The sequence below is a fragment of the Ascidiella aspersa genome, chromosome 1 (genome assembly GCF_963924565.1).
Source record: "Ascidiella aspersa chromosome 1, kaAscAspe10.2, whole genome shotgun sequence".
Lineage (NCBI taxonomy): Eukaryota > Metazoa > Chordata > Ascidiacea > Phlebobranchia > Ascidiidae > Ascidiella > Ascidiella aspersa.
The window spans coordinates 32093324-32110418 of record NC_139447.1 but is presented as its reverse complement, the minus strand read 5'-3'; positions in this window follow the sequence as shown (position 1 = coordinate 32110418).

Here is a 17095-nt window from a genome sequence, read left to right as displayed (position 1 = left end):
ACATAAATACTGAAAACACAAAATAACACGCTGATCTTAATGGTATCAATGAGACGGGTGCACTCGCGTCTTTGCTATCAGCTCGGCAATGTTAACCTTTAATAAATCATTTTATTTGAGTGAATCAATCACGAACAGTTTTAAACCGTGACCGTACACTGTACCGTCAGCGCAGCGAGCTGTAAAAACGTAATTCTGACTAGCACAACACATCATTAGGACGTCATAATGGACAATTCAACTCAAAGCGTGCAATAACGTAAATCAACAACTAATGAGCTTGGTTTGGAAAAGTAAGTTGCCTGAAAATGTTATTGCACAAAAAAAAAAAAAAAAAAAAAATTTACAAAAAATTATCTTCTTCAGGAGCGCCGTGTTGATTTTTTGTTAGGTGCTTCGCGGTCCCAGAAAATTGTCTCGCGGACCCCAGTTTTAGAACCACTGGTCAGGGGTTCCTCAACTTTTTTACGCAGACCTCTAAAACAGATTTGATTTGCATGGACTAAGGCCTGCTTGGAATGACGTCATGAAACAAGTAAACCTAATAAACCTGCTATTTTAGGTTAAACAAATGTAAAACCGAAATGCATTTGAAATATATTCAAGTATGAAGGTGTCTAAACGTTTTCTTTCGATTAAAGTATTTTCTTTCAAAAATGCATTCTTTTTTTCTATTTTACACCAATATATGAATTATACCTTAAAAATAGTCCACGAACCATATCAAGGGGTCCATTGACCCCGGTTTTAGAAACCCCGTGCTAGAAAACAGATAGATTTTGGTCCTGTATTTATTGAATTTTTGTAACACCCGACAAATTTCGGGTATAAGGGAGTATATTTCGTAGTCCTTGACCAACGTTTTGTCTACGTCAGAGAAGAACTTCTGAACTTTTTTCATAAAGGTCCGGAACTGTTTGGATCGACAAGCATGTGCCGGATAGCTGTACGGACAGAAGAGCAGCATACAAAATTTGATGCCTAACTATATTAACTTATATACTTACAGTTAACAAAATTATAGTGCACTTTATGAAGTTGTGGTTTGGGTTAAAATTTCACAGATCTTAGTTTGGATTTGTACCCGACAGCATTTTAACCGTATTTTATCTTAAATAGGGCAATATGCTGAAGCTTGGCGGTCCCCTATTATGTCTTACGGGAAAGGCACTAACTATTATCATGTAAGGCGTTATTAAATTCGATACCACTAAGTATGTACTCCTGCTTCTTATGCATAAACGTCAAATTTAACAATTCAACGAGCATACGACAAATAAATCCACCATCAAAAAAACAAAACAACCAGCGGTCGCCTTACCTTCCAGCGGTTTTTCTGGTCTTTTCTCGCGGCAAACACTAAAAGAACCAAAACAGTAACCAGAACGGCAATCGTAAAGGCAGGAATGACGTAAGAGTCGCTCTCAAGTACAATGGGCGGCGAACAGACGAAGGTCGCGCCGAACACACCGAACTTGGTGACCACGGGCGTGTGCATAAGTGCAGTGGCCGTTATGTTAAGCTTTATGAACCTAGAAGAACAAATCATTTGTTTGGTAAAGGGAGAATAGTTGAACCGCTTGATAATTGAACGGTTGGCACTTGTTGAGTTACGTGGTTTGAGAAAGCAACTCCCTTAAAAGAGAAACAGAATTTCGACACGAATATTGATGGCGATTCAATACTTTTTGGTAAAACCACAAAACGTAAAAAATAAAAATAAAAATATCGTGTAAAATTCATAATCTACGTGTGTTTTTATATACTGCTTTTAAACTTTGAGTTTCGCTTGTTTATAGAAACTCCATTGGAGCATTTATCGACAAGCCATTATATGCTACACACCTATATAACTAGGGATGTCCGAAAGTTCATTTTATTCCGATACCGAATCACGATATTTGGGACAAAATGTATCGTGATCCGATCCGATACCAATGACGTCATTACTATGCCCGAACAAACGAAATAAAAAGTAAAACGTTCAAGAGTCATTTATTTTAGGTTATGAGGCCACAAATTGGTTAAGAAGCTTAGTTACCTTAAGTTTTTTACCTACTGTTTTTTAAGAAGTTCATGTTTAAAAGTGACAATAGACGAGTTTGATTTCAAATCACTGACGTTCCTATAATAATTTGGTATCGGATCAGCACTGATACCTCCTAGTATCGAACAATTAGTGATACTACCACTTGGCACCAGCTATAAAGACTCCGATTCGATATTATCGGGCATCCTTAGGCCCCTCATTGCTACATAATTATAACATGTACACAATGTACAGTTACGGCTGACAAATAAACACGGAACACGAGTATATTAGCTATTGAAGTAATTAGCTAAAAACCCTGTTTCTTAAGGTCCTATATCACACCTAGCTTGGAACACCTCGAAGTTGTAGAAGAACTCGATAGTGTGATGGCCAACCAAGCAGTGAAAGGGTCCCAACATCTTCCAATTCAGTCCGTCTGGCGAGGCGTGAATGTAAAACGTCTATAGGCAACAATAATCAGAAAATTACCGAGTTTTTCCAACCGTTTGACAAACTTTGCAATAAGTTCAACATAGCTTTTTTAAGCCATTATCTGTCTTTCGACATTGTAGCAAGGTTTTTACTTCGCATCAACAAGTTTCAGTCTTATTATTTTTTATCAAGTTTTCATTGGTCGTATCCGCTTAACAAATACCCTGAACATCTGGCTGGATAGTCATCAATAAAAAAGCTGTGATTTTGTTGTGTCTATTGATATTCATCATTTTTATACGCAACTGTAAAATGTCAAACAAACTCAAGTCAGACAAAATCGGCACAATTCTGCTAACTTCTATCCATGTGAGAAATAAGTTTAGCATCGTCAAAAGAGCATTTCAGGTTTATTTACGCAAGCTTTATAATGTAGCTTTCAAGGAGACAAATGTGCCCGGGTTGTTAACTTTATGCCTAATAACTTAAAAATTTTTGTTGCACCATGTCTAATTCCATGCAAAATTTAGGTTAAATTATGCCTAATACCTTGACGTCGTTTTTCTGGTTCCGCGAGCTGTGCAACCTGAAACTTCCGATCACGTGTTTTCTGAGCAGGTCGATGTTGGCGGTCCAACCTCTCCAGGCGGCGAAAGGTTTCTGCAAAACAATTTCATGCACCTCCGACAAGCGTAATGTGACGTGCAGTGTTGTAATGACTTAAGTCAGTGATTTTAAATGACTTGACTTGACATAACTATTTTGGACAAATGACTTGACTTGGACTTAGTCATTGAGTCAAATGACCTAGGGTGAAATTAGGTGTTTTCAATCCTTTTTTTTTATATAAAATTGAGGTCGTTTTTTTTTTATAATACTTGGACTTATTTTACAAATGACTTGACTGGGACTTAAGTCGGTCCAAATCGACTTGTTTACAACACTATTGATGTGCTACAAATGTCAGAATTAATATAATATTCTTTTGGGGAAACACAAACACAAAATCTAAAAAAAAAACTATTTCGTTGCTGTGTTTTTGCGAGCAACATAACGCTACCAACCTATGCTAAATGGCATGCAATAAATGCCAAGATTGTTTCAAACGATCCTTGCCTCGAGGTAAAGTTCGATGTTTCTAATACACGGATGTTCAACCTTTCAAACCAAAGCGACAAATATGTGCATCCGGATCAGGCCAGGGTACAAATTTATATCAGCGGATTACAAAGCGGACAACACACGGATTTCGCATAGGCCACATTCAGCCTAACTTAAGTCCTGGCTAACTATCATTCGGTTAAAAAGGCTCATTCACGTACGTTAAAGAAATGCCATTCTTACGGATACAGAAGTTATATACTGAAGCAATATAAAATGAGCGGGAACATATCAAACAGAATAAGTTGTTTTGTTCTTGGTAAACTAAAGATAAAATCTTGATACACTGACTGTGCGATTTACATTCCTTATTTAAATGTGCCATAAAACTAATCATTAGAATATTCGTTTCGGCGTGCGTAAAATCAAAGACTGTCGCGGCCACATACGGTATGTCCACATTTGGCATGCAGGCCACAGGTTGCGCACCTTTAGTTTCTTATAAAAATGAAACAAAGGCTAAAAAAAACATAGCTCAATTTGATTTTGCTGGCAATCAACGCCACTAACTCCGTCAATATAACATGCTCCAAATACTGTCCATCATATTAAAACATTTTTCTCAATCAGTATAATAAAATCCATCAACATTGCATGAACATTGCATAAGTCATCAACATTGCATAAGTCATATACTTCATATGTGCTAGTAGCCCAACAACCCCAAAAATTGTTCAAGAATAATTTTTTTTGCCACCAACCTCATCAGGTTGCCAGTAGGTGTTCGGATTGCCGTCTACCATCCTGGAGACCTCGCAAACATCCCCTGTATCTATGAGGAACGTCGGTTTTTGAATTGTGCTTACCTGAGGGGAAGTGATGTGCACCCATTGGCCCAGGTGGTCGACAAACAAGATTTCCTGTGAGGTAGAAGCAAAGAACAGAAAAAGTTTGAGCAGTGGTTCTCAAAATTGGGTGAGAAAAAATTGAAGTAGTCCGCACAACATTTTATAGGCTGATAAATTATATTAGGCGCGAGTATATTTTTCTTATTGGATTTTATCAATAATAAAACATTTTGACCTCTTGTGTGCATAAGTATAGTAAGTTTGAGTACTAAACTGAATGTTATAGGGTATTTGTTTGACCACAAAATTTAAATTTTTTCTGTTTAAAAAAATAAGGGGATCCGCGATTATTTCAAGAAAGCATATGGAGTCCGCTCTGTGAAAAAGTTGCATCACTGGATTAGAGGAAAGCACAACATTAAAGCTATTTCAAATATAATTAAATTAGTAATGCAGGGTTAGCAAATAATCTTCAGGCTTTTACAGAAACCTAAAGTTGAATTTTTTTCACGCAAAAAATATTTAAAGAAATATATTTCATCACGAATAAATAGCAAACACAGAAAAACATAAAACACAATGAAAAAAAATGCGTAAACAACAAGAGCAACAACAACAAAAATGGCTTTTTAGAAGTCATCGTCGTCATTTTTTCGACATGTATAATCTTTTTATAAACTCCTAATTTTTTTTATAAAGATTTTACTTATGTTTTTTTGAACATTACAGAAACCTAAAGTCAATTTTTTTCCTCGCAAAGAAATAGATTTCATCGTGAATAAAATGGTAAAAAATTAGAAAAACAATGTAAAAAAACAAGTTAAAAACAACAACAACAACAACAAAAATGGCTTTTTCGAAATCATCCTCGTCAAAATTTGATGTACAAAATCTTACTTGTGGGTTTTCGCATTCCAGTGCAAGTTTGCTCTCTGAGCCTCCAACCGATCTTCCAAACTGTTGGAAGGAGAGATCCTCCTCCCGAAGAACAAGGTCGGCGAGGAGCGGGTTGAGGACCTCGCCGTCCGGAAGAAGATCGTACAATGTTGTGCCCGTAGTTAAATCTGGAAGGTTTTGTTTATTGAAAAGTAAGTCTAAGAACAATGCGCGATCGAGCAAATAAAACATATTGAAGCGTTAACCTAAAAATATTGCTCACATACCAATGCAAGGCGTTACACAGCTGTCGATTTTCACGCATTTGTAAGATAACCATTTTTTTTAAATCTGAAAGCACTGCTTTTTATTTCAAAGATTCTAAAAACACTGCCTTTTGGTTTGACTTTTTTAAGTGTTGCAGAAAAATATTTCATTTTTAAGGCATAAAGACTAAGACACACGCGCCCAGCGAATAACTTTCCAGCCTTTAGTACGATTTTAAATCAATCCACCCCTCAATTTTTTTTATAATTGTTACTGTTTATCCGGTTTGATAAAAAAAATAGTCGGAATTAAAAAAAAAATAAGTTACTGTTTATCTAGTTTGATAAAATAATCGTCGGAATTTTAAAAACAAAATTAATTTTACAAGAAAATCACAGGGAGAGTACGTTTTCTCAATTTTGAAGTAGAAACAGCTTTTCAACCACTCACCGCTGCAGTGTACGTCCGCGACTCCGGGGCGCCACCTCCCGTCGTTGGCGCACGTGACTCGGATCGTTTGCGCCCCCTGGTGGTCAACGAGCCACTCCCCGACGGCGTCGCGCTCTCGGGCCACGCGGGACCCGGGGGCGCAAGTGTAGGTGACCGAGGTGCCGGGACCGTAATTGGCCAGGACCATGTCGCGTTGAGCTCTATGTAGGGGACCGGGGTCGCCACATTCAACCGCTGCGTGATTGATTAATGTGTTTAAGGTTGATCGCAGTATACAATAGTGCGGTTATATGAACACGGGAAAATGTATGGATACATATATACAAATTTTTATTAGGAGCTATTTCTGACGATTATGACAAGTTAATCACAATATACAATAGTGCAGCTATATACTGTTAACCTTAAGAGTGAGTTTGCTAAAGCGCATTTTATTGTAAGTGCTCTATGACCCATTTAATTGTGTAAGCATTCTATAACTTGTGGTGCCTTGACAGTAGCCCTTACGACAGTTGGTGCTACTAGTTACTTGTAAGTGTTTGGCGATGATGTTTAACTTACAATGATGGTGTTTCTGTTTCAATAACATTGTTTTGTATTTATTCGAATTAAGATATAAATCCACCTGTGTAAGGTTTTGTGTTATTAATAAATTCCTGTACACTAAACAAGACTTCAGTATCGGATTGAAACCATTAGTTTTCATGTACATACTCAAAATTATATTATGAGCTATTCCTAAAGATAATTACAGGTTAATCGCAATCCACAATAATGCAGTTATATGTTAGTGCAGTACTGGCTTTGGACAGGCCAACGTGAAATCTATGAACACGTAAGGGACATTGGAGCATAATGGTTGGAGGTTGTAGTAAGACGTAATAAGAATATCAAAGCCCATACAGAAGTAGGTATCATTTTGAACGTTTCGAATAACTCTTTAAAATGAATAAAAAAATGAAAATGAATAGAGAGTTATTCGAAACGTTCAAAATGATACCTACTTCTGTATGGGCTTTGATATTCTTATTACGACGTAAGGGACAGTTTAAGTTCTTCTCGATTCCTGATGATTATTACAGCTTAATCGCAACCACAATAGTGCAGTTATAAGTGCCAGACTTGAAACAACTAGATGATTTTTTTTACAAATACCGAATTCTTAAAAAGCAGGTCAAAAAATAAATTGGCAAATAAGTTATTTTAGGGCTTTTTAATTGGTATTATTGTTTTCTTAGGATTGATACTGATCACAATGTTAAAAAGTCACCAAACAAAAAAAAGTCCCCAAACAACAAAAAGAGTTTTAGCAAACAGTGATCGACAAGCAGAAACCTGCTGCCAATGGTTCCATAAAGATACACCCGTTTTTACGATAACGTAAGTCCACACAACGCTCGAAAAAAGTCGTTCTCGCTTACCCTTGCAAGTGAAACTGATGGCCGGTCGCCAAGCCCTGGTATGCGTGCACTCCACAGTGATCCTGGTCACACCTGGACCGATAAAGTACCCGTCGTTGCAGGTGTAAGTGACGCGCGACATGTACTGCGCTCGATCGCCTGACTGACTCGCGTGTGCGATTGGTCTCAAGTTGGGACAGGTCAGGTCTGTAAGTAAGGGTTTCACATTTTTTAATACATTTATGCATAGGCCGATTTACATGGGCAAAATTTAACACATTCAAGGTCAAATGTGAGGATCAAGGTCAAATATCTGGCTCAAGGTCAAATGTGAGGTTTAAAGTAGAGTTTGAGACTCATAGGTATAGTAAAACATATTGTGTCGACCACTTGGAACGCACTAACGGAGTCCAGTTTGAAACTTTGTGAACCTTAGAAGTACTATTAAAAGTGCACTGTAAACTTTCTAGGGTTATTTCACAAAAAAATAATTGGGTAAATGACAAAACTAATCCGATGTTTTTCATTATAAAATCACATGCTATAACCAAATTAAAGTTATTTAAGTAAAATCATTTTAGCTTAGTTTACGTTTGTGTCACCCGACAACAATTGTTTACTTTACATTTTAATTTAAAAAAACGTTAGATACAAAGTGTATCGTCAACGAGTTTAAAATATATTGTGTGGACCCTGAAACTTAACCATAGAGCCCGGTTTAAAAACCTATAATTTAGACTTAAAACCTTATTATTAAAACCACACTGTACACTTTCAGGAGTAATTTCAAACCAAATTGTTAATTTAAGTAAATGACGAAAACCTATCCATTGTTTGGCTATAGAATTACTAGCCTTAGCAAACTTAAAGTTATTAAAGTAAAACTAAAAAAGTTTTCGGATCATTTTGTCACCCGAAAAGATTTTTCACCTCAAATTAATTTAAAAAATGGTTATATTTAAAGTGTATCCGTCAATCAGTAACTCTCACCCACACACTGGACCATCGTAAGGTTAACCGACCAAGTGCCGTTGTGTAGGCAGAATAAGGACATCGAAACATTGCCGTGGTCCTTGATGTAGAAGCCCGGTCTGCAGGACATGGTCGCCTCGTCCCCGTACCGATAAACTTTCACCCCCTTACCCACCCTGCGACCCCCGCGTATGCTAGACAGTCGTGGGGCCACGGGGGCTTTGCACTGGATCACTGAAAAAGGAGGGAGAAAGAACAGGTTTAAATGGACTACTGTTGATAAAAAAACACATTTTTGTCACTATTGGTTGCAACTCTGTTTGAAGATGACAAAGCCTGGGCCTAAAAGAACGGCAGAGGGTGTAAGACAGTGGTCGACAAACTGTAGGTCTTTCAGCGAGTTTTACTTGGTACAGAGCTGTTAATTATACTATTACAGTTTTACCATGTAGTTGTGGGCTACGAATAGCGGTACATCTGTAGTCCTGTATTACGCTTTGCGCATTTTTATCGTTTTATTTAAATTAAATTATCCTTACAGCGCTTGGCATTTCGTTGTGTCTTGCGATAAAAAACTCCAGAAATTCAGTTTTTACGAGTAATATATGAACCAAAGAGTAATATGCGACAAACTAAAATCCTGATTCCGCCCCTGTTGTGTCATTTCGGAGAGCTCTTGAATGAGTATTTCGGGCCGCGTCAAAAAAATTGGTCGACCACTGGCGTAAAACACAGATTTTAGAAGAACAGAGAACTCACGTGTCATTATTACAGGGTACCAAGTAAACACTACTTTGAGCACAAAACTGTGGCAACAATATAAATTGCGAAAGCGTGGCAACAACACAACAGTCCAACAACACAACAGTCGCATTGATTGAACCAAATCAAGTTTCTTTCAAGAGGGCCATTTGCGACAAATTTCTTTTTTCAGGCATATATCCGAGTTCGCTTAATACACATGGAGGACACTTTGTATCATTAGCGAACCCTTAACAAAAAATCAAAGTTGGATACGTTTACATGCTAAAATGGATTGATTTGTGTCCGTCGGTATTTGTCGTGGTCTCAGAACAATTTCTCTTTTAAGGTCAATATCCAGTTTTATCCAATTCACATGAAGGATACCTTGTATTATTTTTAACTTTGTCATCGACAAGAAACTTATAAGATCAAAACACACTTACGAGCACATTTGATGTTGTTCGGGCTTGGCGTCCATGCAAGTGACAAGTCGCACGATGAAGTTATTGTGGTTGGAAGCGGCTTTCCGTCGGCACTGTAGCCGTCTTCGCCGTGGTCGATCACATAACCTGAAAAGGTTTATGCAATATGCATACATAGTAGAAATACCAAAGCCCTTATAGAAGTAGGTAACATTTCAAATTGCAACCATTAAAATAAAGTTTCCAAGAGGAAGTTGCATTTAAAATAAAAGATAAATAATAGATCTGCTTCCTAGCGCGAAAGCTAATTTCGGCCGAATCCCCTGAAAATCACTATCATTGAACTTTGCAATTTGATTGATTTAGCTTATTTGACGCGATATTTTTGAATATCGGGTATCGGACATTTCCACTCTACACGAAAACGATAGTTTAAAATTAAGACAAAAACAAAAGAATCTATTTAACGACAAATATGATCAATAAGTTGGCCATAGTTACTTTACTACATTGCTTTACAAATTACAGTGCTTAACTGTAAGTATACATATAATATCGGCTCTTTATGGAGAAACAAATAAAATAAGATACTTCATCTTAACGTACCCATGTCGCATTGATATGTGGCTGTTGAATGAAGGAGTGTTGAAGGAAAGGACACTTTTGCGTTCTTGACTTTAGAAGGGAGCTGGCAGTCGAAAGCTGTACAGAAGTGGCAATCAATGTTTGAGACTTTTAATCTAAAAGCACGCAAACCAATTCAAGTACAAGGCAAAAAAAATACCACCGAAGGCAGTGTATCTAGGTTAACGTAGCAGTGAAATCCTACAATTGAAAATCTATTTTTCCTATTTGATCAATTTAAACCATTTTAAAAAAAACCTTTGCCGCCTATTTATCACAGGCTTATAATTTTATCTGCATTATCACCAAATCAAATATGTAACAAAAAAACAGAAAAATATGTATGTAATTTTGCCGGACAAGCAATATTTAATTCTCTGCAAAATAGTAATGTTTCAGTAAACAGCAACACCTAGCAAAACACTGAATTTCGTTCAGTTTTTGAAAAATTGCGTAAAGAGGTTGAACGGTCACAGAAACTAAAATGAAAAAAAAATTACACGATTTTAAAATTGATTTTTTTTATAATATGCAGTTACAACAAACTAACGTTCGCAGTATCTCGAATTAGGCGAGGGCGCCCATTCGGCTTGGATGGTGCATCTCGACGTCAGCATGTCTTCGATGTTTTTTCCGGTTCGTCGCAAAGGGTTGAGAAAGTGACCGTCAAGGCAAACGTACGTGGCCATGTCACCGTATTTACTGCCGTTGTTTGTCAGCGTCGAGTTGTCGATGGGTGGCGGAAGATCGCAGGAAACAACTGCGAAAATACATTGTCAATCCATATGCTGTTGCTACCAGGCATAGTATACTAAAAAGCAGCTCTTCCGGCATTTGTTTGTTTTATCCACAGTTTTGGCTAACTATGCAGACTGCCTTTATTATAGAATGCAACAACACCATGCTAAAATTTCATGGTGTTTAGCGTGCGGGGTGTTGTTGTATTCCCTGATGAAGCACTCCCCAAATAGTTAGGTTGCCAAACGTTCGATGAAATAATTAAGTGCTGGAAGTTCTCCTTTTTAGTTTTAGTATACATTGTCAAGGTTGTCAGCTCATGAAGGTCCTTTTTTCGCAGGAGTTTATTAACCCACATACGGTCGAGCGTTGTCTTAATTCGTAATCGTTATTGGAAATTGTGAATGCTGCACAAAGAAAATGCACCATTATCGTAAATTCATAAACAGACAAAAATGGGAACCAACACCTCTATGCCTTTTTTAGAAAAATAAATTGTTTGAAAAATTTTCCATAACAAACAAACAATTTAGAACTCATAATCTATTACTTTCGCAGCTCAACATTGTCGAGTTCGACCCATAGCTCCACGTGCCGTCTCTCCTACACTCAAGCTTGACCTTGGTATCCAGGTGACCTTGACCTCTGACGTGGTAGCCGACGTCACAGGTGAACGTGACGTGGTCGCCGACAGCGTAAGTGCCCTTCGGCAGTGACCCATGAGAATTGGGGTCGGGGGTGGGCAGTGGACACGTCGCATCTGCTCAAATAAGATTATAAATAAAAATAATAATTTTGAAATGTATGACGTAGCGAAAGTTATATGACAATATATGACGTAGCGAAAGTTGCATGACAATGTATGACGTAGGGAAAGTTACATGACAATACGTATGGCGTAAGAATGAGGAAAGTTTAGTGCTTTATTTTTCGTTTTTTAAACGGGGCCCGGACAAATCCTTTTTTTTTGAGGTTGCTACAAACTATAAAAGGTTGGCAACCAATGACGTAATCTAAGTATAACTAAATATTGTTGCCCACAAAAACATCAGATTGAGTCAATTATTTTTGTTTGAAGTTGAAAGTCGTGTTTTGACTCTGGTGAAAGGAGGATAAAATAACTTGAAATATCGCGCCTAAAAAAAACCTTAACTTGGCCGATTTTACCAAGCTATTATATAAAAACGGATAACGCAAATTTATTACTTTTTTTTAGACAAGCGTTTGACGTTTCCGACTCTACAGTCTGTATTCCGCTAAATAAGGTGGATATTCAGAAATCCATTCATAGGGTTCGAACCTCACTGCAGGCTAGTTGTTTTTCTTGCCCTGCTTGCATCAATGATCGACAGATTCGGTGAATCTGCAATGGCTTTCAGTGTCCATTCATAGGGGTCATAATTCGTCAACCAACAATAGATAGTTGGAAAATATGCACCATATGCTATTCCGCCTTTACATTTACATTTGGCGGCAATATCAGTTTCAAAATTTGGAACTGCACACGCGCAGGTCGGACTCGACACTCCAATGGTATTACAAAAGCAAGCTTTAAAATATTAAAGTTAGGAAGCAATAATAAAAATAACAAACAGCTATACCTTCGCATTTGAAAGTCCTGGGATCTGGTTCCCACGCTCCCATGCTGCTGCACTTCGACTCGAAGAAGATGCTGTAGGTGTCTTTGGTGACCTGCACCAAGTAACCCCAGTCGCACTTGTAAATCACCGACGATCCCGACAACATGTTGCCCACTTTGGCCAGGGTCGTGTGCTTTAACACCGGAGGAGCATCGCAACGGACGTCTGGTGAAATAAGGGACTAATGTGAATGCGATGAAAGAAACACAACTCACGTGTGTTCAACTGCGATCTTAGCCCTTCACAAGTCGTGCTAGCGAAGAAATAAGGCAAATTAGTATATTTTTTGCCAACTTTACTATGAAAAAAAATACACTTCTTTATTTTTTTTGTACTTTTATTATTTTTTTTTTCCGTTTTGAGATCTATTTAACGTCAGACGCCATTCATAGTATGGCATGTTATGCCGTGTGAAGTGATGTACACCCTATAAATTGCATTTTTGTTAATTTAAACTACAAATGTTGTTATTTCCAGTAATATACAGATATCTGTGCCTAATGCGTCAGAAACCCACTTACATTATAAGTTTTGCAAAAAAAAATAAAGAAATTTTATCGATTAGACTGGATTCAGCGCTCAAGAACAACAAACGTTTTTTAAAAAAATTGTTTTATGGCGTCACGATATGACGTAATTTTGTGACGTCACTCCTTAACATTTTCAAACCCCAATTCAAACAAAAATCCTGGATCCGCCCCGGAAAGCAGGTCAAGAAAAATACAAGCTCAGTAAGATTCAATGGCCGAAGTTGAAAGTTCGAATTTCACCGCCAGCTATAGAATTATTATCAAGCTTTGTCATGTTTGCATGAAGAATAGTCTTGATAAACCGACTATTTTTTTGCTAGGCGATAAACACGTATGTACATCTCTATGCATCTCGTACTCGAGAACAGTAACTACCAACCTTCGCATTCGAATCCGTTGGGCGGCGAGGACCACGATGCGTCCGACAAGCAAACGATAGAGTGGTGAAGGTCGCGGTTGCTCGGCTCAATGCTGTACTTCTTGCCCACATCACACACGTACAAGAAACGCTCGTCGAATCGGTGCAAGCGCTCCGCCTTGGAGTCGGGCAAAGTGTGTGGAATGTGCGGCGGAGGCCAGCACATCACCTCTGGAAAAAAGCTGTAATTTTTGGATTAACACACACATACACAAAGCATAATAATCAATCGAGTGCCATCGGAAAGGCTTACTGAAATCAGTTATTGTGTATTATTTGCTTTTGTGGAGTCGTGCTAGCAAACTATAACGGCACCCACTATATAGTTAACCGAATGCCTCCGAAAAGACTCACGAAATGAAGCAGCTTGATTAGGATTATAGTGCAGGCAAGGCTAGAAAAACAACTAGGCTGCGGTGAGGTTTGAACTGACGACCAGCTTGATTAGGATTATAGTGCAGGCAAGGCTAGAAAAACAACTAGGCTGCGGTGAGGTTTGAACTGACGACCTCCGGTCCTATCGGGCCTGTTTAGTTCAGTTGGTAGAACAGAACGACTTCAAAAGGCTTGGCCACAGAACGTGCATATCTTATAAGTACGTTTAAGTTAGCCTAGTAGTTTGTTTTAACCTTTGTTTTTAGTATTTTACACATTGTGATTTTACTTATATTTTCTTTTCTTAGAGTAGCAAATTAGCAAAATGTTTGTAATAACAAAAATGTTTGTCACAAACATTTTTTGAGTTTGAGTATAAATCCTGTCGAGCTTTAACTGTATGTTAGTGCAAAATTTTTCACATTTTTTGTCTTACAGTATGTTTTACTTTATGCCATGGCAGTGTTTTGGGCATTAGGGCACCGTGTAATACTTCACCTTAAAAACAAATATCCTGAATCTACCACTGTTTTCGTAGTAATTTCACGTAGTGGGCCTTCAATAACTCTGAAAAGAGTGATTTAGGCCGAGACAAAAAAGTTTGCCGACCACTACCTAGTCCCTAGTTCTTACCTACACACATGATTATATCGATCGCCTTGCCCGGAAGCCATTTTCCGTCCGAGTTGCAGAAAATTTCTTTGTAAGGAAGATCATCAATAAACCGCATCCCTGGTAAGTAAATTGGAACTTAGGAAAAAAACATAAAATACTAAAAAAAAACAATACGCAGTTTATATTGTATCAACAGAATCTTTTAAATTTACATAATGTTACCCCAGATAGGTAGATTGCACAATGCACATACCTGCAGGTAAACTTTACTCTAGTGCCAATAGTTAACAATATTTCAAAAAAATAATCAGTACGCAATTAATGGCGTCACATCGATCAACGGAATCTTGAAAATTTCCAACATGTTAACTTTAACATGTAAATTGCACTTACCAGATCTGCAGGTAAATTTTACTCCGCCGCCAAAAGTTAAAAATAATTAAAAAATAACTAATTATCAGTAGGATGCGCAGTTACTATTGTCGCATCGATCAACAGAATCTTGGAAATTCCTGTTATATGTTAACTCCAACAGATCAACTGCACTTACCAGATCTGCAGGTAAATTTTACTCTAGCGCCAATAGCGAAGTCTTTTTTCGATACTGGCGATCTGTAAGATCGATCGAGATTCCCAGGGTCCGGACAAGTAATCGCTGTAGTATAAAACGTTAAGGGTTAATAACATGCCAGTGTAAGCAACTCGTTTTTGTAATTGACATGTTCCAAGCAGAGGAATAAATACACACTAGTGCAGTGGGTCTCAACCGGGGGTCCACGGACCCCTGGGGGTCCGTAAAATGTTTTAAGGGGTCCGCAAAAACGTCAAAATATACCTTTATTAAATTAATTAAGGCTGGGCAACATGCATCACAATCTTGGTAACGGTAAGTGACAAATTACATTGTAACGTTTTGTAAATCCCTTTGAATGCTTCTATTGTGATGTAACACAAATAGATTGCAAAATGGAAGGCAGCGTTACAACAGTTCACATGTAGCTTATACTCAGTTATTCTATCGTTCGCAACGATGACATGCGTCTAGCATTGACAGAAACACATCCGCGCATTTCAAGACTGACTTCTACTTAACATAAGGTGCACTAGGCAGATATGCTAAACAATTAAAAAGAACCAAAAGCAGATAATACACCAGAAAAATTTTAGGGGTCCGCGACTATTTGACAGCAGTAAAAAAGGGTCACGGGTAAAAAAAGGTTGAGAACCACTGCCATAGTGGGTCGTGTATTAGAAATTAATTTACGAATTGACTGAGACTATTAGGAATTGTGCATGAAGCTCAAATTTAAATATTAGAGTACATTTAAAAAGTAATCATTTTTTTCAAGGAAAGCAGTTTAATTACAAACCAAACAGTTTTGCACTGACTGTACTAAGACTTAATTTCACTTTCACAGTTTTTAGACCGAAATCAGCAGATTTAAGAAGTTTATTTGTAATGTGACGTCAATTTATGATCGTGGTCCACGCGAAGCCAAACAAATTTTAAGGGTCCACAGTAAAAAAAGTTTAAGAACCCATGATCTATAACAAGGGTTTTTAAACTTTTTTAACGCGGACCCCCTAGCTCCGACCAGGGTCGGCATGGAATTTTTAGAAATGACATCATAAATTAACGTAACGAAACAAGTTGGCTAGACCTAGAAACCTGGTGTTTTCGGTTTAAAGCTACAAGAAATGTAGTCTAAACAAATTTAACGAGAAAATGCCAAAGCGTTTTTTGATCTACCTAAAAGTACATCACGTACGTCGTACCCCCAATGGCAAAGGATTCCCGCTTAAGAACCCCTGCCCTAAACGATTGATCACTGCGATCCCAAATTAATGTGAAAAATTCAAGTTCAGCATTTTTTCCGAATAATATTGTATAGGCATTTTCGTGATTCAATTTGGGTAAATCGACCTTGTGTGAAGAAATTAACCCGTACCGGATCCACTATCTTTACGTTTTGCCAAAAGTGGTGTAACGATAACGCTATCAGGACTTAATAATGCTTTTTAGTCAGCAAAGTTTCCACGTTTCAGTAAAAACACTTTTTTTCTTGGATTAACAGTTAACATTAACTAAAGATGATACAAGCTCGTATCGAAACGTCTTAATCAAGATGATGTCGATCTACTCGACCTTTTTGGCTTTGCAATTTATTATCAAACTTTTTTACTGTTGTCTTATTGTGCACACAAATGTTGCGCTTTAATTTTCACATTTCCTATCTAAATGAAAAACACGTCTTTCGAATATCGACACGGAAAATTTCGCTATATAACAACCATACGTCGTACAACTTTACAAAGTTACCTTTACAGTCGTCAACCTGGCCGATATTTTGCCACGAGCCGTCTGCGTTACAAGTGAGGGTGAGTTCGGTGACGTAACCGGCCTCGGTGGGTATCCCGAAGCTCTTGGCGCACCTGAACTTCATCTCGCCCCTGTAGCGCGTGTCCTTGCCCACGAAGTAACCGTTCTCGGGAGTAATTGGAATTCCGCAAATCGTAGCTGTCAAAGAATCAGGTTACGAGTGAAATAGAGGAATCAGGTGGCACTGTGTAAAGGCAAATTGTATTGAATTTATTGACATTTCAATGCAAT